General features: G+C 45.3%; 1 long non-coding RNA gene across 3 annotated transcripts in view; it reads right to left on the minus strand.

The window, feature by feature from the left end:
• Positions 1 to 296: 296 nt before the first annotated feature.
• The window catches only part of LOC106732657 (uncharacterized), a 118,009-nt gene continuing 95,616 nt past the window's right edge, over positions 297 to 22,689 (minus strand). For all 3 annotated transcript variants that reach the window (XR_012897953.1, XR_012897954.1, XR_012897955.1), the window contains 2 exons: positions 840 to 1,051; positions 297 to 432 (listed from right to left, as the gene is read on the minus strand). This is a non-coding gene — a long non-coding RNA (uncharacterized LOC106732657). The remainder of the gene's footprint in view (positions 433 to 839; positions 1,052 to 22,689) is intronic.

The raw sequence follows: 22,689 nt of genomic DNA on the forward strand, positions 1-22,689 counted from the left end.
GCCTCCACTAGTAGCGATTTTAAACCAACGCAGAAGGAGTGCCAAATACACATCTCTCACAGGGCTGGAAGTTTTTGGTCCCCAAAACTGACACAACAAAAGTCATATTGCAGCATAAACACCCTCACAGTTTGGTTGCCACAAGACCATGTTTAGAGCCAAAACGTGACAGGGTAGACAAGGCCCTCGTGTTTGTCATCACCGTGAGGATGTCTTGCGTAATTAGTTGGAATTAGTGGAAATCAATCCAAGACTTTAAAATGAAATACACTAAAAATACACATATTTTACCTTGGATAATGTGGAAAAGCTTGGCCAGGCCCCATGGGTCCCGCTTTTCTGGCAACAGGGTTTGCCTCAGAGACTCACTGTGGTCCTCCACATGCTGGCTTCTTCTCTCTGTAGTCCTAGTCTCCCCTCTCAAGGCAGAATCTGCAGTGGCGTATAAAGGGTTGGGGAGGGTGAGGCAAACCCAGGCCCACCCACTACTATGGGTCCGACCCACGGACCCCAAGGTAGCAGTAACAGACAGGGTTACTTTTACTCCCAAGTCTGGCAGCTTTTTTCCCTGGGCCACTTTCCCAAACGATCCCTCTTGGGGGCAAATTAGTTAGTTCTTAAAACACACACACACACACACACACACACACACACACACACACACACACTAGCAATGCATGTGCGTGCACACACACACACACACACACAGGCATGCACATGCATGCGCACGCGCACACACACGCGCACACACACACACGTGCGCACACACACACACAATCTCTCCAGCAATGCACTTCCTCCTTCTAGTCCTTCCCTCTTTTCCTTCCCCCCTTCCTTACCTGAGGGGGAACCTTTTAAAACAGCTCCACAGGCCTTAATTGGCTGCAGGTGTCTGATTAGGCTGCTGCTTCCAACAAGCTCTTAATTGGCCCCAGGGGCCTTCCCGATGGTGCTGCACTAGGCTTGGCCCTTGTTAGGGAAAAGAAAACTGTTCACCCAGGCCCCAATGTGTCTTCCCTCCATTCGTCTGTGGTAGCCAGCTGGTCTGGGCCTGTCACAATAAATGAAGAAGAAGAATTCACACTACGGATGCATCTGATGGCATACTTTTGCAGAATTGCTCTTAGCAATTAGCAATGGAGGACTTCTGAGTAGTCCTAAGTCCAAACAAGGCCCACAGGTCCTGGTCAAAATTGATCAGAACAGCAGTGGCCACTAGCGATGTAGCTGGCAGTCTTGACAGAGAGTCTGACCAATGAAGGGAAGAGATCTTGTTGGCCTGAGGTCTAGTGCACACTGAAAAGAGGGTCGGGAGTAGTTTGTACTGCTCCCTTCTCTGCACGATGCCTGTGTGGATATTTTGGCTAACTTGTGTCCTTTAGTAGTGTGGCCCCTTAGATACATATGCAGTATCATGTGCTTTCATGGGCAAAACCCACTTCATCAGATGGGTTTTGCGCATGAAACCTCATGATACTATAGATATTTATTGGTCTCTAGGGTGCCACAGGACTACTTGTTGCTTTTAAAGTTACAGACTAACACGGCGACCCCTCTGAGACTTGTGGACTTTAGTCACTATAGGTTAGACTACACTACGGAGAAGATTGACCCTCCAGAGGTCGATCTTAGAATCCTAGAATCCTAGAATCCCAGGGCTGGCACAGACCTCAGGAGTCATCAAGTCCAGACCCCTGCCCAAAGCAGGACCAACCCCAACTCAATCATCACAGCCAGGGCTTTGACCAGCCGAGACTTAAACACCTCTAGGGATGAAGATTCCCCCCCTTGGGAACCCATCCCAGAGCTTCCCCACCATCTTAGTGAAATAGTTTTTCCTAATATCCAACCTGGACCTCTCCCACCACAACCTGAGACCATTGCTCCTTGTTCTGCCATCCGTCACTACTGTGAACAGCCTCTCTCCATCCTCTTTGGAACCTCCCTTCAGGAAGTTAAAGGCTGCTCTCAAATCCCCCTTCACTCTTCGCTTCTGCAGACTAAACAAGCACAAATCCCTCAGCCTCTCCTCATAGGTCATGTGCTCCAGCCTCCTAATCATTTTGGTCACCCTCCACTGGACCCTCTCTAATGTGTCCACACCCTTTCTTTAGTGGGGTGGGGAGGGGCAGAATTGGATGCAGTACTCCAGATCTTCTAGCATTTGATTTAGTGGGTCTAGTGTAGACCCCCAAACAGAACACTGAGGGCAGTCCCCACCGGTGTCTGGTATGCCTCATTCTGTGAGGAGTAAGGGAAGTCAACGGAAACATGTGTCTCCTGAACTGTAGACCATGCGGCAGCTCGGTTAAAGGTAAGCCGAATCCAGCTCCGCATTTTGCATAGCTGGGGGCTATACCTTAAGGTCTACATACAGGCCTACGTGTGTTAATTGACCACCTTTCAGCATCTACTAAACACACATTAAAATGTACAATAAAGAAAAAAAAGTCCTCTTATACTTTGTTGTGTAGACAGAAATCTCTGTCTAAAAGTTTGCAAACCATTGAACTAAGGCCTGACATATGTTTAATAACCAGCCCCCGCCCTGTAACCAAAGTATTTTATCCTTGAAAATGTGGGCTATGTTACATTCAATTTAACCACAGATGTCTCAAATCATCTTAGGCCCCAGTGTGTATCCGTGCATTCCTTCAGGGGAATGAACGGAGCTTAGAATTAAAAAGCTAATTCATTCACAACAGCTGCAGGTAAAAAAAAAAACAAAACACAAGGTGCATTTCCAGAAGAAGAGCTGAAGGTGTGCAGGGGTGGCCCATTATGTGCCGTGCTGAATATGGTAAAGTCCTTGATGAGTTAAATGTTAAATGAATTAATCACAAAATAATTAAACATCTCGAGCATATGGAACACAAAGTAAGTGGGACATGCTTGGTTTTCCTGCACATGAATTCCTACTGATGAGGCACTTTCGGCTGTGGCACAGAAAGAAAATCAGGTCTCTCGGCGATTCAGTGCGGAGCCAGCAATTAATTCCACATCTATGGGATTTTGTTTTAGATCTTTAGTTTTCTGAAAAAGCTTCATTTGAATATCTATGGAACTGATAACAATTCCTCCCCTCCATCTCCCATAGGGTGAGCAGGGTGAACATGTTTTAGAAGCAAATCAAAATACTTAATCCAAATAGCCGCACATCATCAATTATTCTTTAGTAGGGGTGAGTGGTTGGCTACGGGAACTGGGAATGAAATACACAGTCTGTCATCTCTGCATAAGTCAATATTCAGAAATTGGTTCTGGACTGATAAATTAATTCACCTCATATAGTTGCCGGGCAACAAATGAGCTATAGTTTATGATAATAGTATTATAATATTTACAATAACCCAGTACATCCTATGTGGTGTTCCATTTGCAGGGGAGATGAGTTTTAAGGAGTGACTTAAAGGTAAAACTCAGCCTTCAAATATATTGGGAGATCAAAACATTTTGAAGTGTAATGAGATTAAATAGGAGAAATAGGAAGACCATGAAATTGACCCTCAACTCAAGATGTGTAAAGCCAGTACCTTCTCTGCTTCACCTGCCTGCCTAACTCTGTTTGATGCATGAGTGCAGAGCACCTCTGAATACCAAGCTCTAGACAGGCCTGGGATTCTGCACCTAAAAAGCAGGATGCACCCAAAATTAGATAAACTTAAAAACCAACAAATAGTCTGGTAGCACTATACAGACTAACAAAATACGTAGATGGCATCATGAGCTTTCGTGGGCACAGCCCACTTCTATTTTGGGTCTGCACATCCTAAACTCAACACTCTGGTCATCTGAAGAAGTGGGCGGTGCCCACGCAAGCTCATGATCCCATCGACATGTTTTGTTCGTCTATAAAGTGCTACCGGAGCGTTTGTTGGGTTTTAAGTTTATCTTATACAGACTAACTCGGCTACCCTCTGAAGCTTCCAAAATTAGATGCTGCTCTTGAAAATCTTCCTACCTGTCACGGTGTTTAAACACTGGAATAAATTGCTTAGGGATGTTGTGGAATCTCCATCACTGGAGCTCTTTAAGAGAGGGTTAGATAGACATTTATCAGGGATGATCTAGATGGTGCTTGGTCCTGCCATGAAGATAGGGGATTGGACTTGATGACCTCTCGAGGTCCCTTCCAGTTCTATGATTCTATGATGTCCCTGTCCTATCCAGTGACATATTTTCCCTACTGCAGAGCAATTATAATGCTCATCTGCATGACAGAACTTAGAAGGGCCAGGAAAGTACTTTGAGCCCCTTGGAGAAAAAGCTGCAGAGCAGTGGAAAGTATTTTTGAATGTTTATAGATTTTAGCTCCGGTAATCAAGCAACACAAGTAAATAGATTTTGTCCCCAATGCAGAACAGCGTGGTCCACAAGAAGCTAACCTCCCCTCTCCAGTGTATGTGTGGTTGTGATAAATATAGTTCCTGACCTTTAGTGGAAGCTAACGTAAAACAACAACAACAAAAAGACAGGACGTTGGTCATGCTGTGAAGGCGATAGCTTATTTTACAACGCATCCCCCCACATCGATCGGCTGTGCAGGCCCATTGGTGAGAGCGGCTTAGCCACTCCTTGATAAACGGATTTCATTTTTGCTCTGAGGACTTCACACAATACATTAACAACATCAACTCGAACGAGTCAGTACAGACTCTTGTGGTGGCAGGGCGGCGGGAGAACGAGCGTGCTTTTGTCAGTGTGACTGGTTTGTGTGTTTCCCGGCTCCCCACGGGGCTGAAGGCAGTGCAGACCTCGCCTGACCCAGATAAAAGGATATTCTTAGCTGACCAATAGAATATTCCTGCAGGAGAAAAATCAGTTTTCTTTCAACACAGCCAAAAGAAAGTGCAATGTGAAACTCCTTGCATCGGTTTCTGTTTTGTCTTCAAAACAGTCACCCTCCCCTTGTGGTTCCAGAGCACCAAATACAGTATTTTAGGATCCCCAAAAGAAAATACAGATGAACAGAATCTGTTGTGGATTCATTCATATTCCTTCCCTAGCAGACACAGCAGGGCAGTTCTGTCAAGTGTATGAATGTAGGAAGGTCTTTACAATGAGTTGCCCCTTCTATTGTGGCTTAGACATCCTAGGAATAGTGGTTCCTTGTAAGAATGGGCCACACGTGGTCAGACCAAAGGTCCATCCAGCCCAGTATCCTATCTTCCTACAGTGGCCTATGCCAGATGTGCCCCAGAGGGAATAAACAGAAGAGGGAATCATCAAGTGATCCCTCCCGTCACTCTTTTGTAATAAAAACTGCAAAATGAACAGATTTTCAGAAGGAACAGAGAGCTCGTCAGTGAAAATGTTATAAATCAGGAAGGGCTGTGCCCATTTTCAGCCTCTGACAAACAGCGGCAAGGGACACCATCCCTGTCTAGCCTGGTGAATAGTCATTGATGGACCTGTCCTCCATGAATGTATTTAATTCTTGTCTGAACCCTGTTCAAGTCCTGGTCTTCACAACATCCTCTGGCAAGGAGTTCCACAGGTTGACTGTGTGCTGCATGAAGAAAAACATATTCCTTATTGCTGTGAGAATGAATTCCACAGTGTAGAACTCCTCAATGAAAATGATCTGTCCCCAGAACTCCACAGGTAGGGTGGTGTTGGTTTTGGCATCCTCTGACGAGGAACAGGATCTGCTTGTTCTGTTTTGTTTTGGTCTGTAGCTCACGCTCACCTATGGGTGGGTCCTTCCAGCAGTGTGCAGTGTGGCCACCCTCTGTCATAGGACGTTCATTCCTTTTCTTGTTGTTTCCTCTCCAAGAGACAGCCTTTAAGTCTCACAAACATCAAGGCTGTGTCTAGACTGGCAAGTTTTTCCGCAAAATCATCTGCTTTTGCGGAAAAACTTGCCAGCTGTCTACATTGGCCGCTTGAATTTCTTCAAGATCACTGATGATCTCATGTAAGATCGTCAGTGTTCCTGCAGAAATACTATGCTGCTCCCGTTCGGGCAAAAGCCCTCTCGCGCAAATCATTTGCGCAAGAGGGCCAGTGTAAACAGCACAGTGCTGTTTTGTGCAAAAAAGCCCCGATGGCTAAAATGGTGATCAGGGCTTTTTTGCGCAAAACCGTGTCTAGATTGGCCACGGATGCAAAAAGCGTCCTGCCAATCTAGACGCGATTTTCCAAAAATGCTTTTAACGGAAAAGTTTTCTGTTAAAAGCATTTCCGGAAAATCATGCCAGTGTAGACGTAGCCCAACATATTTTAAGCCAGTGAACATGGGGTGGAATTCCTCACTTCTCTTCCACTGGTCTGAGTGAGCAAGGCAGGTCGGGAGTGTCCTGGTATCTTAAAATAAACAAGGTGGGGGGGGGGGAAATGCATTAAGTGGCTTTCATGCTGGGGAAAGGTGCGTTTCTAAGCTGGGAGACAGAACTGGAGCCTCAGCAGCAGTAGTCAGGAAAGTTCCTCTCATAACCTTCTACCCTCCTAAATGCCAGTATCATTGCCTCTGTATTTCCTGGAGAGACCCCTGAGTGTCGCTCAGCCTCATACAAGCCTTGGCTAAATGCATGAAGGAGAGACAGCTGCGGTGCCGGTTTTGTAATGTGGACGTCTGCCTGCGGGGTTGTCAGCTGAATCGGCAAAAGCGATGAGGAGTCCTGCGGCAGCTTATAGACTAACAGATGTATTGGAGCACAAGCTTTCGTGGGCAAAGACCCACTTCACCAGATACATGTAGTGGAAATTCCAGAGGCAGGTATCCATTGAAGGCGCCCTTTAATTTCAACATCGCTGAGTGCTTCCTCGGGCAAAACTCCTAATGAGTCTCCCATCCAGCAAGTTCAATTCCCTGCTATCCTGGTCAAGAATCAAACCAGGGGAAAGCTTTCTGAGCCGTCCTGGGCAATCCGCTTCCCAAAATTTGGGTTTGCCAGAATTTTGCTTTGAGGCCTACGCACATAGCAAATGAGTAGAAACAAAATACAGGACTATGTAGCACTTTAAAGACTAACAAGATGATTTATTAGATGATGAGCTTTCGTGGGCCAGACTCACTTCCTCAGATCAAATAGTGGAAGAAAATAGTCACAACCATATATACCAAAGGATACAAATAAAAAAAATGAACACATATGAAAAGGAGAAATCAAATTTCAGAACAGAAGGAGGATGCGGGGGGGCGGGGAGGGGAAAGGTAAATGTCTGTGAGCTAATGGTGTTACAGGTGATAATTGGGGAGGCTATCTTTGTAATGGGTAAGATAGCCAGAGTCTTTGTTGAGCCCCTCGCACTGAGTGTTGAATGAGTAGTTCTCAATGCAACAATATTGGGACAAGTAAAAGAAAGATGGAGATGTATCTATGTCATAGAACTGGTAGGGGACCTTGAGAGGTCATCAAGTCCAGTCACCTGGTTGGCCTGAGTACCACCCCTAATGGATTTGCTGCACATTCCTAAACAGCCCCCTTAAGAGATTGAACTCACAACCCTGGGTTTAGCAGGTCAATGCTCAGACCACTGAGCTATTCCTCTCCCTTCAGCTAGCAAAGGAAGTTGCTAGCATCAGATGGACTCGGTGGACTCCAGTTGTCTCAATTTCTAATATAAACCAAAATCCTGGAAATAGAAAAGTTTACTAGCTGTAGCTGGAATGGCAACAGAAGTAATTACTTGCTTCCCCCCCCCCAGATCTATGTTACAGCTGAAGCAGTCATTAAATGCAAGCAGAAGAGAAGGATGTTGGCGTTCGAGAGGAGAGGACCCACTGCAGAAGGTTATACAATGGAAGTTACAGCTATTCGGGCAAATGAATGACAAGCAAAAAGTGAAGACCCTGGTATTCAGCATAATGGATGGTCCGAATAGAAGAGGCAGAACCCACAGAGAATGGGTAGATGATCTAATAGATTGGTGCGGAGCTACTCTATAGAAACAAAGCCACTCCGCACTGGACAGGGAAAGATGGAAGGAAATAGTGAGGGAGGCATTGGACACCAACGTGCATTGAGCCTGTGGTTGTTGATGTTGTTGATGATGATGAGATAGGTTTCTCATTTAATAATTGCTAATTGCAATAGCAGGATCCATAGAACACACCTCAATATCGGGCTTCATTTAAGTGAACATCAAATGTTTCAAAAGTTGAAAGAAGATCCTTGGTATTGACAAAAAGTGTCTACCGACTGCTAGCTAGAGCAAGGGACTGAGAATCACGACTGCAGGCAGGTAGCTTCCCCTTTCTGTCCTCAGTTTTCCCATCTCTCTAGTGGGTCTAATAAAAATACCCCTTTGACATATGCAAAGTTCTTTGTGACCATGAGAGGAAACATCCAAAAACAAGGCAAAATATTATCGTTTTCGTGTTTTACGGGAAATGTTTATGCTACTCCTGCAATTCAGTCACATGATTCCTTCACAATGGAGACATTTAAACAGAAACCTTATGGTCAAGGCAGTTGGTGGACAGAGAGCGGATGGGGACTGAATTAAAAGTCCAGCATCCGATCATGAATTCTGCTGCCTTCCTAGCCTCCTGCCTGGCTACACATTGCATTGATTGCAACATTTGAAGTGTTGCCACATTCAGTAATGTGTGCTTCCCAGGATTTGATATTTAACTTTCAGGACAGAAGCCCAGATCCTTTCCCCACCCCCGGCAGTGTGTTTACTGAAATAGGAAGTGTCATAAACAGCTTGTCTGTTTACTTTCTCATCCATTGTTCTGAGGCACATTAGGATAAGACGGAGCATGACCAGCATCCATGAGAAGCCAGGAAAGCTAGCTTCCCTTTCCACCATCTCAATTGCCTTGCTGAATCAGAATCTTTGGAACCTGACTGCATTGTTATTCCTTTCAGGAAGGTTTTATCAGTGGTGTGTTCTAATTGACGTGGCTTCAGTGTTAAGCTCGCGTCTGGGTAATAAATATATGATATTGATTTCCATAAAAATATCATTTGGAAAGCTTCATTTACATTCCAGATGACATTTCCATTTTGTTGCAGGAGACATAACTTTTTCTTTATTAATATTTAAAACTTTGTAACTAGAACATTATTTGCCAGCACTGACAAACTGTCGTGATGATTGCTTATTTCAGGTAAGGACCAAGTGTCCGAAACGGGGCTCCAAATAAAAGAAGGAAATAAGGCTCCACACCACTCCACTCCACTTTTGTCGGCAAAGGGATACAGATTAGGCAGGTCGCCATTGCAAATGAGGCAGGGATTTAAATATTCCGTGCCTAATTTGCATAAAAATAGTCACCGTGTTTTGCCGACTCGGCACTTTGTCAGCAAAAAACGGCAGTCTAGAGGGGATCTGTTGAAAAAGAAAGCCTTTTTTGACAGATCCTTTATGCCTCTTGCAAAGGGGTTTACAGGATCTGTCGAAAAAGGCTTTCTTTCTCGACAGATCCCCCTCTCGACTGCCTCTTTTTGCCGACAAAGTGCTGAGTTGGCAAAACGTGGCAGCCATTTTTATGCAAATTAGGCACGGGATATTTAAATCCCTGCTTCATTTGCAATGTCGACCTGCCTAATCTGCATCCCTCTGCTGACAGAGGGATGCAGTCTAGACATACCCCTGGTGAGATCAAAATCTAAAGTGGATGGAAAATATATTTTAAGGAAACGATCAGAAACCTAGACTAGTGAGTCAGTTGCATGAATGACCTGCCTTGATCTCAGTGGGCCGCAAGATTGTTGTAACCAGGTCTGTTTCCTGGGATAAGGTAGTATCTGCTCTCTAATAATGACCCTCATAACTGATACCTTTATTGGGCCTCTCTGTAAAAAGGGTAAGAGCTGAACAGGCTGCAGCGACCTCACGATCGCATGCTCGCACGCTTTTCAGGACTTGCCTGTCCCTGCTCAGATGGAAGGTCAGTTTATTTGCTCAGCAGTAGTCCACCCATGTCTAGGCAGGAATTATGCCAGCACTGGGCTTGTTATCAAGAGCAGCCTGCATTACCCATCACAGAAAATGTCTTCGGGTCAGGATCAGATGGAGTGCAGTTTGTAGCTCCAGCAGGAATGCTAATGGAAAACGAGAAACAGGCATTTTGGATAGGAAGACAGCATGGCATGGCTGTGATTTTTAACCAAAAAACAGAGACAGCAGGACCACAGGGATCCCCCATGCATGCAAACCAGAATCAACTGAACAATTAATATTAATTAGACTCTAGTAAGGGGGCAGCAAGAAAAAAAAGAAACAGTATTATCCGGTAAGTATGCCAGGGCATACTAATACCTCTCTGTGTGAAGGAAATTTAGTATGGAAATCCATTTGTTTAACTTTGTTCTCAGCCATTATCTCTGTTCCCCTGAATCATAAAAGGCTCATTATGAAATAAACCCTGACATCAGCTTTATTATGATGATCATAAATCTGAATAGTTGCTTCCTTATTTTAAAGCTATAGTTCCAGTTTCCGATTAGGAGTTGCTAACTTCTCTCGGATTCTTCTGCTTGTTTTGCCTACAAATGGATGGGGGCGTTTGTGTGTGTTTCATTCGTGTGTGCTATACACAGATAGAAAAAATAGCACCTCATTAAATTATGTATGTAGTGTGTTTGCATTAAACATATACATAAGCAAATGTGCGCACGTCATAAAAGAATCATACAGGGAAAGAGAAAGGCTACTAAGCCACCACCGGTTTATACAAGTTGCAAACCAGCATAACACTACTCAGAGCCAGTGGATTTACACTGAGGATCTTTAAACGGAGATTGTCGGAAGGCAGAATGAATGCACGACTATTTTACCTTATTTTATGGTCACAGATCCAACATTAGAACGGGGAAGGAAACCCGAGAATACGGGCGAAAGGAATGTGCCTGGGATTTTCCTGACACTAAATTTATGTAACTAACGTAAAGTCAAGAAAATGAATATTCATGCATCGCCTGCTGCTTAATGCAGTGCTACAGTATGTCCTGTGTGCATTAGCTCCACGACGGAAAGTTTGAAAGCCAATAGATTTGTCATTTATGTGGGGCCCATGTTGCAGAGGAGGGAGCCTCCTGCTGGTGATAAACACACTCAAAGCCAGACCCAGGCTGCATTAGAACCTCACTTGGTAGGAACCACACCCCAATCAGACCCGTCCGTCACTGCAGTGTGAGGTAGTGAATAGCACACTCCTGATCACGGAAGCGTATCAGGCTTGCATCAGGTCTGTCTGATGCGGTGCACCGGGTTTGCAAATGCAAAGCTGTCTGTGCCGGCAGCCGGCAGCCCACTGTGTGGCGGTTGTGTTGGGGGGTTAGCGTGACAGCTGCAACACCATTTTTACCAGCAGCCGTTTGCACTGTCAGCTGTCACCTGATGGATGTAAAGCGTCTTTGAGAGCACGACGAGACTCTCGCCCTACTCCCTGTCACGAAGCACAAATAAAACTGACTGCTTCCTAGAGGCTGGCTGATTGAAGGCCGTTCAGTTCTTGCTGTTTTCTCAACAAGCCCAAGCATGGTCAGACTGGGTCAAGGACTTGGACGGGAAACTTCCAAGGGAAAAAATACATAATGTGCGGCAATATGTAACAGTGATTCAGTAGATGATATTCTTCCCTCTCAGTCGGTACTTAATCAGTCCCTGCTGGTGTGGATGCTGGTATGCTGCTGGAAATGTGATACAGGTTGAACCTCTCTAGTCTGGCGCTCTGTGGTCTGGCAACCTCTGTGATCTGGCATGATTTTAGTTAGCCGGGTGTCTACTTAGAAGATATTTAGGGGTAAATTGGATCTAAATAACCCATGCTAAGAACCCAGCAAGCAGTTGAAGTATTGGTGATGCTGCAAGACAATATTGACCTCCCGTGCCATGGCAAATTCCCTGGTTCGGCACCGGCCAGGTCCCAAGGGTGCCAGACTAAAAAGGTTCAACTTCTATTTGGCACCTAAGCCTCTTTACAACAGCCACCTAGTGTTTATCTGCATTTCTAGGAGCCTAAATACCTTTGGAAATCTGAACCTAGGTGCTTGTGTGACTTCTAGGTGAAGACAGCTGTCCTGACCTGAATCTCTCCCTCTTGTGCTTTCGGCATAGAAAGAAGTTAGCAAAGGGAGATTCCTTTTGGCTATTACAATAATTCTCAAAGCCACGGAGAATCTGGTGACTACGTGATTTCTAGGCTACCTATCACGACAACATATTCAATCTGCTCCAAACCCCTTGATTATCAGGGCAAGTGCTGGAGTAGCTAATGTACAAGCAGGCTCAATTAACCCTAATTAGTTCAGAGTCAGGCTACAAAAGACTTAATTAGCAGTTATTAGGTACGGCTAGGAAAAGGAGCATAAATAATGTTTGATAGCAAGCTGTGTTTAAGAATTTTGTGACTGAGTGACATTCAAAGAAGGGTGTGTGGGGGGAGGGGGAAGAGCCAGTGAGTCAATATTTCCTCTTAGCAGCTCAATGGGAAATAATTCAGGCCTTGCATTCAGGGGGAGGTTTTGACAACCTACACACTGATAACATTTTTTTTCAAAACTTGCATGTTCCAGAGAAGGTGTCTGAAAGTTTCATGGTTTTACTATTTTAGATCTGCTACTTGATATGTTCCTCTCTGTCCACGTGCTGAAATCTCTTCTGTCCTCTACTTGCAACACTTTTCTTCCTCAACCCCGCCCCACCATACTCCCCCGACCATGATGATCTCAAAAGGGATGTCTCCCTTTCCTCTTGAATTTCAATGGCTCTTCTTTGTGGCTCAGCAAGGTGCCATTCTTGCAAACACTTGCATAACGGTGCTCAGGGGAGAGGCCTGGTTGAGATAGATGGAGCTGCTTGCATGCACAAAGTTATGTACCAGCGCAAATGTCTGCAGGGTGGGGGACCTTAAGGTTATATGTTCCACGAGGAAAAGGACTCCTGCTGCAGAGACGTGGTATCCAGAGCAGAGTGCCACAGTGCTGCTTGGCAAATTGATTCATAATAATAATAATAACGGGCAGGATTTTAATAACAATGTGGAGCCAAAAACAGAGTGTGAGGCTGAGCTGAGAGATTTGCAGCAAGCACGTGACAATGGAGATAAAGGGCACAACAGCAGAGTGCATGGAAATGAAGCACAGGCTTTTTGCTCTGGGTTCATACAGCTCCTCACACAAGGTGGGGTGGGTCCGTGACTGGCGCTCCCAGGTGATATGGTCACATGGAGAATAAATACTCATTAAAATGTGATTTTGTCTTGTAGGAGCGTGGTGCCGTTGTGCATTTGGCTTTGCAAAACAAAGGAAGTGGAATTCTCCGGCTGGAGGAAGCTAACGCCTTGATACTGCTTCAGAATCTGCTCCCATAGACCCCTGTGCCCAGCAACCCCACCGTTGCCAGGTCTGGGTCTGGCCCAGGGTGGGAAAGGGGGTTTGTGGTTGACTCACCAATGCTCCTTGAGGCTGGCCCAGGTGGCACTCTCAGGGGGTCAGCCTGGGGCAGGGAGGTTACACAGACCACCTCCAGAACTCCCTGAGGCTGGACCACCCCCCCGCCTGGCTTTTCCTTTGGTCTGGCCTGGGAGTCTGGTGGGGGGAAGGAAGGGATTCCCCAAGCCACCCACCGGCACTCCCTGTGGCCAGCCTGAGAGAAGGGGGGGCCTGCAGGCTGTTCACTAATTCTCCCTGGGCCCAGCCCATGATGGGCAAGGTTGTGCAGGGGGCCTGCTCAGGGCACGGGGGCCATGCAGCATCTGGCAGCTGCTCCCTGGGGCAGGCTGGGCCAGTGACTGCTCACTTGGATGCTTGCTGCCCCCTTGAGGCCATGCATGAATATAACTGTCCCTGCGATCACACCCATCCCTTTCTATTGTCTGAGAGACAATTGCATTCCATGCACATCCCATTATCCTGGCCCCGCCAAACTCTGAGACACTTTAAACTAGGATACTTGATATGTCTGTAATGATCTGTAATATTTTGCTCCTTTCCTTCCATACTCACCCTCTCGAGTCCACAGTCTCTGCTGTCTCATGCTCACATGGCTGAACGTTATTTTTTCGGTCTACAAGGATTTCCATGAAAGGGAGTGATACCATCTGCAAAACCCTGAGCTCACACGGCCGCACTCCATCCTGATGACCTTTCTTAATCCTACTCAAGATTGTGGTGGATTTTGGCCAGGCAGTGACGGAAGGGTTTTAATGAGATCATTTTGCTTTTACTAGCTTTAGGTTTTAGCTTGATCTTTTCTGTTTCTTTTACGTTCTAAAGGCCACTGTACTAAGGTTCAGGGTTTCTTCTCTGTTGCCCTTCTTCTTCCATTCCCATGCTGCCGACGTCCCACTGCCACAACTCATGCACAATGGACTGCTGTTCTCAGCAACCTACAGGCCCACAGCCAACATTTACTTACACACGATTGCTCCTGACCTCTGGCTGCTCCACTGATGCTTGAATGTTCAGAAGTTCCCGCGGGGTTTTTTCCCACCCACTGGTAACCTCTTCTGAAGGGCAAATATAAAAGTGGCAATAAACTGATGAGTCTGTGATTTAGAAAGTCTCCAGATCGATTTCTTATCTACACGGAGATCCCTTTATATCATGGTGGTAATTCCATTCACTTTAAGCCTCTTTACCAAGGAGGGCAGGGTGGGAAGGGCCAAGGGGATGGTTGTCCTAGAGCCAGATGATTCAAGGAGGCCAAGGGACTGCAGCTACTACCACTGCTAGACCTTTTCCATCACACTGGAGCACGGTGCTGCATGCTCCAGGTGTCTCTACGAGCTAGGGGCTGGGGAAGGTGCACTTTGAGCAGCACGGAGGACTGGCTACCTTGATACAGCCCCTTCTCCCCAAGGCCGTACCCATCATATAAGAACTAGGGGCCACCAAATGAAATTAATGGGCACCAGGTTTAAAACAAATGAAAGGAAATTCTTCTTCATACACCACACAGCCAACCTGTGGAACTCCTTGCCTGAGGAGTGTTTGAAGGCTAGGGCTATAACAGGGTTTAAAAGAGAACTAGATACGTTAATGGAGGTTAAATCCATTAATGGCTATTAGCCGGGATGGGTAAGGAATGGTGTCCCTAGCCTGTTTGTCTGGAAATGGATGGCAGGAGAGAGATCGTTTGATCATTATCTGTTCCGTTCACTCCCTCTGGGGCACCTGGCATTGGTCACTGTGGGCAGACAAGACACTGGGCTAGATGGACCTTTGGTCTGACCCAGTATGGCCATTCTTCTGTTCTTTCTGGGAACACAGAACTAGCCCCTCCCCCACTTTGCCCAATAGTCAGCAGAGGCTGTTCGGAGCCCCAGCTGCCTTGTCTTCCAATGTTTCTAAAAGTTAGGACGTTTCTTGCAGAAAATGGAAGTCTTTCTGTATTCAAATCGACTCTTTCACTGCAAACCGATGGAGGAGTCGGCTGCAAATCTGGATTTCATCTCACTTCTCTCTAAACAGGGGGGAGATAACAGCAAACAAGAAAAGTGCTCCATTGTTCAATACCAGCCTATTTTCGAAAAGGCTAAGGACTAGGATAAATAGAGAAGGAGCTTTAAATTCCACCGCAGGATCCGGCTTTTAAAGCTCTCATCCTCACCAAGTTTTGTGTAAGCAAAATTCAGGAACCCGTTGTCAATGTTTTGCCATGCATTCCCGGCCCCCTGGTGATCCCAAATCTTAGAGCTTCTTCCTTAATCTTGCTCCGTTTCACAAATCTCTCCTCCTTTGAATCCTCGGGCTTTTGGGCTTAGTGAAGTCCCGCTCAGTCAAAGGGAGCACAAAAATTTTAAGTCACAATATATGCTTTCATCCAACTCAGTCAGGCCAGCTTTGTCGTGCTGCCTTCTACAGCCAAGTTGGCTGTACTCTGTACTCATTCCCATTTCTTAAAATGTTCACCTTTCTCTAAGCTGGCGATTGTCCAACTTCATTGCATTGTGATCTTCTTCCGACAACAAAAATTACAGGTTGAACCTCTCTAGTCAGGCACTCGTTGGTCTGGCAACATCCGTGGTCCGGCATGATTTTAGTGAGCTGGATGTCCACTTACCCTGGGTGTGGCCAAGTTTCCTGCAGTCCCATAAAGTTTGTTTACAGCCACCAGCCCCAGCTTTCAGTGTTCTGTACTGTTATTTACTCTGAGCTGATTAGGCCTCAGTTTGAGTATTAGGTCCAGTTCTGGGCACTACATTTCAAGAAAAATGTGGAGAAATTGGAGAGGGTCCAGAGAAGAGCAACAAGAATCATTAAAGGTCTAGAGAACATGAGCTATGAAAGAAGCCTGAAAGAATTGGGTTTGTTTAGTTTGGAAAAGAGAAAACATCATGATAGCAGTTTTCAGGTATCTAAAAGGGTGTGTCAAGGAGGAGGGAGAAAAATTGTTCTTTTTTGGCCTCTGAGGATAGAACAAGAAGCAATGGGCTTAAACTGCAGCAAGGGAGGTTTAAGTTGGACATTAGGAAAAAGTTCCTAACTGTCAGGGTGGTGAAGCACTGGAATAAATTACCCAGTGAGGTTGTGGAATCTCCATCTCTGGAAATATTTAAGAGTAGGTTAGATAAATGTCTACCAGGGATGGTCTAGACAGTATTTGGTCCTGCCATGAGGGCAGGGGACTGGACTTGATGACCTCTCGAGGTCCCTTCCAGTCCTAGTGTTCTATGATTTAGCTCTAATTTACCCCTAAGTATCTTCTTAGAGCCCAGTAAGCCGTGGAAGTATTGGCAAGGCTCAGAGCCAGCAGCAGAGCCCCCGGAGTGCACAAGACTGCAGCTGGGATCCTGGGTGATAGGCTGGGAATATAAGGGTGGTGAAGAACCCCGCACCCACCTAATTCCTGTGCCTATGAACCCCATCAGTGAAACAGACAATGGGTCTAATTATCTCCAAAGGGAGGAACTGATCCATGTGGATGCCAGTTGTCCTGGATTTAAGCTCAAAAGAACCAGGCTGTAGCTGCATACGGACCATTGATCTGGTGGCTTGCAGCTTCCAAAACCTATTTTTTTTCTACCTGCAAGCCATAAATCTGATTTTTTTACAAAAAAAAAAATGTCCGGATGGAGTGTTCAGAGGCTCTGCTGAACAGGGCCCCGCTCAGGGTCTGAGCGCTAGTGAGGGAGCATATGAAAAATCTGATTTTCAAAGGAATAAAATGGGAGTTAGACACCTAAGCAGCTCTGACATTCAGGCTACGTCTAGAATGCAGTGCTTTTCCGGGATACCCTGGAAAAACAACGCTCCGTCCAAGGAACGCGTCTGCTTTTTCGAAAACATTTCTACGAGGAAGAAGGGATGTTTTCTGAGATTTGGTGCCGTGGAGAAGTGCCAAATTTCTGAAAAGCGTCTTTCGAATGTAAATTGGAAAAAGATAGCACAACTATCCCTGTGGGAACCATATTTCAACTATACAAGCTAAGAACCAGCAGTCAGGACTCAGCTCCGCTACTGAATTGCTGTGAAACACGTGGTAATTCATTTCACTTTCCTGAGCCACATCCTCCCCAGGCATCAGGGGATCACCCCGGTCTGCCTCACAAGCTATTGCAGAATGTAATCAATATTTATTCATTGCGTTAAGATCATTGGAAGGAGCTAGGAAATTATTACTTAATTAGTTTTTCTTATCGTTTGATGCGTCTACAGCTTCCAGCAGCATTAAGGTGAAGACAAGGATATTTCGAACTCCAGTAGCCAAATGCACCAGTAACGATAGACTGAGGGTAGGAAGTAGGGACCTCATTAAAATATCATGAAATCCCTGAAAATGACTCGCAGACCATGAGGTGTGTGCCATGTGTGTAGTTGTGTGCTTTTACCCTGCACTGCATAGATTTTCAAGGGGGAGATTAGCATTTCTCACATTCCCCAAAAAGGACGTGCCAGGCAAGGGGGACAAGGTTATCTGGGAGGGGTCATGATATTGCCATGATATTGGGCATCTTGCATTCAGGGCTTGATTCCCAGACTGCAGTTGCCTCTCTCCGGCTGCCCAGCTCTGAAGGTCAGCAGCTACACAGAGTAAGGATTGCAACACTGTGAGCCTTCCCACGATAACCTTGCAACTCCCCTCCCCCAATCCTTTTTGGGAAGGACCCTCCCCCCATCACAACATCACCAAGTTTCAGATTTAGATCGCTGAAATCGTGACACGGACTGTTTTTTAAATCCGGGGACTGTGAAATTGGCCAAAACGGACTTTGAATTTCGTAGGACTCTAAAAATAGGAAAAGACAAACTTCTCTCTGTCAGTCGCATTTCTATGTAGTTGTTAATAATAATCATTAAATAATAATAATAATAATTTCTATACATTTTTGTCTGTGATACAACAACATAACTAAGATGGCGTTTTTTTTGGTTCACTGGCCGGGATGATTCACACACGCCCATGCTTTGTGAAATGGATTTATGGACATAAATGTACATAACTCAAAGGTGCTTTGAGCAAATTGCTTCATGTAACCCATCAATCTTCATGTCTTAATCCGCCGGATCCGGTTATCTTATTTTGGTATATGTATTATCACTCTTGTGTGTAAAATTAGATCTATGGCATAAGGAATATTTTATGTTTTTTAAATGTGTAACTGGAAAGCCATCAAGGGTAATTTCAAGGCTGGGACTCCTGAGTGTCCAGGTTTGATGGGGTGGGCAAAGCCCGACCTCCCCTCTGGAGGCCTTTCAGCACTCTGGCCAGCAACAGGAGCAGTGGAGAGGTCCTCTGAGCAGGGTAGAGGGGTAGCCTTCACTGCAGCCAATCAGAATGTGGCAGGCTGCTATATAAGGAGCTGCTAGCTAAGACCTGTCAGTTCCTTCTTGGAGTTCAAACCAGGCAGACCTCTGGGTTGACTGGGGAACACCAGAACCTTGGACAACTCCCAGTGGGCGCTGGGCTTGTAACTGATCAGAGCTAGATCCTGTGGCTAAACGCTAGCCAACGACAACCCTGCAGAATCCCAGACAATGGGGAATTCAGCAACAAGGCCCTAGAGAAGGGCTGGATGAAACAGTGTCCTGGGGAAGTGGCCCGGGACATGACTGCAATTACAGACTTTGAAACATGGCAAGTAACTGCTATGTATAAGGTCCCTGGGCTGGGACCTAGAGGAGTGGGTGGGCCTAGGTCTCGCGGCCCCCTCCCTCCCTCACCTCCCTGCAAACCACACCTGAGTGACAGGGCAAAAGAAGAGGCCTGAACCCTGGCCACAGACTGGACACACTCGCTTGCAGACAGGCAAGTAAATATTGCGAGACCCTCTTCAGCCACCAAGGGGCGCTCGCACAAAGGACCAAACCTGTTACACTGGGCAATCATAGTCAAACAGCCTTTTGTCCTTAAGTCTTAGCAGTGATTGGTAGGGAACAGACAGGCGACTCCCCATGCAATAAGGGAATTCTTTTAAAAGAATGGAAGGGAGGAGTCTTTTGGTCTTTGGCTGGCTGGACGCACTCCAGGAGGGTTACCCAGAGACCCTAGGGGAAGTGGAAATTTCCCTGGCTTGAAGGCACAGAGGGAAGTTTGAGGGTGAGTTTCTAATAAGTTTGTGCTGAGGATTTCAGAGCTAGAATTCACGAAGCAATTTTGTTACTTTTGATTTGTAATCTACATGGCTCTGCCTGTTCTCGCTTATTACCACTTCAGTCCTACTGCTTGTACTTCATAAAATCACTTTTGCTTACTATCAAGCCCAGTTGAAATAATTGTTAGCTGGGAGGGCAAACCAGTGTGCACATTCCTCCTTTCATTGCTAAAGGGGGCTTACTCAGATAATTCACTGGGGATTTGATCCCATTTGGGGGGTAGTATCCCATGAAGCTGGGCCCAAAACTGCGCTCTCCTTGGACCTGAAGAGGTTCAGTATCTGTACTGCTTCTCTGGGGGTGGGTCAGGGATCTCAGCCCGGGAGCTCACCGGGCAGCGAGAAGCCTCAGAGAATGGGAAGGCAAGTGGCAGGTGGTCATGTCAGCCCCCCGGGAGGCACCCCCAAGGGGTCGTCTGTGACCTCACCCCGTCACACTGGCAATTAGAATTTCAGTTGAACGAGGCTACTTGGGAGACATGCCTAAACCTGATACAGATTTCTCCAACTTTACAGAAGCAGCCCACATCAATATTTGTGCTGCTATGTTTTGCAGTATTAGTAAGTAAGCTGCTTAATGTTCAGTGTTACTTCAGTTATAAAATTTTAAACCGGAAACAGGTTTTATTCCTTTTCTTATTTCACTGGCACCCATAAAAAAAAAGGCCTGTGATGTTAATGAAACCTATAACTAGACTGAAACACGCAACGCTGACTGCTGTGCATATTTAGTTTTTATACTCACAGTAAGAGTATATCAAAGCACCACACACATGCACACACTGCATACTGACAGTAGGAAATAAATTAAAAGTTAATGCTGTCCCGTTGGGATAGTTTACTAAAGCACAGAACACGGAATCTGCAGTACTATGCATCCACATGATACTTACCCAGCATCTCAGCTCAAAAGTGCAAGTGAAATACTTGTGAGTTATTCAGTTTTTTCTTTGATTATTTATTATTAGTGCTCCATAGGCTGTCTAGACATTTCTCTTTCGAAAGAGGAATGTAAATGAGGCAAATTGAAAGTGCAAATGAAGTGCAGATTTAAATATCGTGTACTTCATTTGCATATCCACGTCCAAGCGCTTTCTCGAAAAAGGATTTTTTGAAAGTGAAAGCATAGTCCAGACAGGGTTCTTTAAAAAAAAAACCCTCCCTTTTTTGAATGAACCTAGACTCTTCATTTTTTCAGTACAGGTTCTTTCGAAAAAGTTTTTTTTTGAAAGAACCCCATCTAGACTGCGTTTTCACTTTCGAAAAACCCTTTTTCAAAAAAGCGTTCAGATGAGAATATGCAAATGAAGGGTGAGATATTTAAATCTGTACTTCATTTGCACTTTCGATTTACTTCATTTACATTCCTCGTTCAAAAGAGTAATGTAGTTTAGATGTGCCCTTAGTGTCACTTAAAGAGAGCCTCATTGTAGCAGGAACTCTCTTTCTCTCATATATGTATCACCTGACTGGTGCCAAGCCAGAGAATTTGTGGAGTCGTGGGAGGTCAATATTGTTTAGCAGCATTACCAACACTGCCACTGCTTACAGGGCTCTTTGAAGACATTTGGGGTAAATTAGAGCTAAATAACACAGAACACTGAGTGCCAGGACCACAAACTTTATGGGACCACAGGAAAGTTGGCCACACCCACTATAAGTGGACATCCGGCTAACTAAAATCATGCCAGACCATGGATGTTGCTGGACCAGAAAATGCCAGATTAGAGATGTTCAGCTTGTAATTTTTGTTATCAGAAGGAGGTTGCAATGAAATGAAATTTGAGACTCAACAACTAGAGACATCATATTGAGACTAGAGAGGTTCAACCTACAGCTTGATATAGATCTATCCATTTTATGGACACACACACAACATGAAAATTTAACAAGAAGAAGTTAGTTAAAACCATCTAGGAGTTGAAGATAAATCATGGTATTCTTAAATTAAATTCCTTTTGGGAACGGAATTAAGGGAGAATTAGGTTTGCATTAATCAAGACTTGAAAGATGCCCTGATAATGTCTTTGCAATCAAAACATAATTACTAATAAGAATGTTTAAATCGCAGAATACTTTTGTTTTGTAATTGAACTGTAACACTTCAATATGCAGATGCCTTGCTGAGAGCACATGCAACTAAATCCAAATTCACACCCTGCACCGTGTGCTGTGGTTAAACCCAGTGCAGCAATTCTTAAATAATTAGGTCAATTAACAACGTCTCTCTGATTTTGTTTTCCTCGGCTACGTCTAGACAGTGGGGCTAGTTCAGGCTACCGAAAGTACGTATGGCTGGAGAATGTATTAGTAATGTAAATTCTGTGAGTTAAGATGGGATAGGGAGAATTGATATAGGATTAAGCAAATGAAAGTCAGGACTCCTGGGTTTCATTCCCTACTCATGGGGTGAAAAATATCATCTGATGAGGACACAGAGTCAGGAATCCTGGATTCTATTTCCAGTTCTGGATGGGTTCTAGATTATCCTCTCTAGAAGGGACTCCTGGACTCTGTGCACAACTCTGGGAGGATCGGTAGTTATAGAAATTAACACTCGATTGTGTGGGGGACTAGAGGTGAGGATGGCTGGGTTCTAGTCTCAGTCCTAGCAATGGTGGGGCTTTCAGTTGCTTGCACCACCGTTAGCCTTAATTACCCAGTCACATAGTTGGAAAATAATTTCCCCACCTCCCTGGTGATTAGGGCTGGGCAGAAAACAAGAAGTCTGTTTCCTGAAAAATGTCCAGGGTTTTCAATCTGGTTTTCTTCCCATGAGGGAGGAAACCAAGACCTCTCCAAATAGTTCACCAATGTATGTGTGTGAGAGCGCACATAAGCTAATTTCAGTGTACCCTGTAGCCTACTACAAAAAAAGGATTACATCTCTGAGAGGGAAGCTCCTGTTTCAAGTCCCAGAAGGAGAGCAGGGACTTTATTGGGGCTCTCACCCATCTCAGATGACTGCCCTAACCCTCAGGCTATTCTGAGGTACGTCTCTTTCTCTTGAGAATTCCATCAGGGATGTGGAAAGCCTTCCCGACAAAAGTTTCCAGCCACAACAACCGCACAAATGTCCACTGAAACATTCCCAACTCTCTCTAGTCATGAGCCTTAACGTTTTAAATGGTTCCATGATCCTCAGCTCTGCCCCGCTCTATCCTGCGCTGATTAGGCCTCAGTGGGAGTATTGT

Source organism: Pelodiscus sinensis, chromosome 28, assembly GCF_049634645.1.
Source record: "Pelodiscus sinensis isolate JC-2024 chromosome 28, ASM4963464v1, whole genome shotgun sequence".
NCBI lineage: Eukaryota > Metazoa > Chordata > Testudines > Trionychidae > Pelodiscus > Pelodiscus sinensis.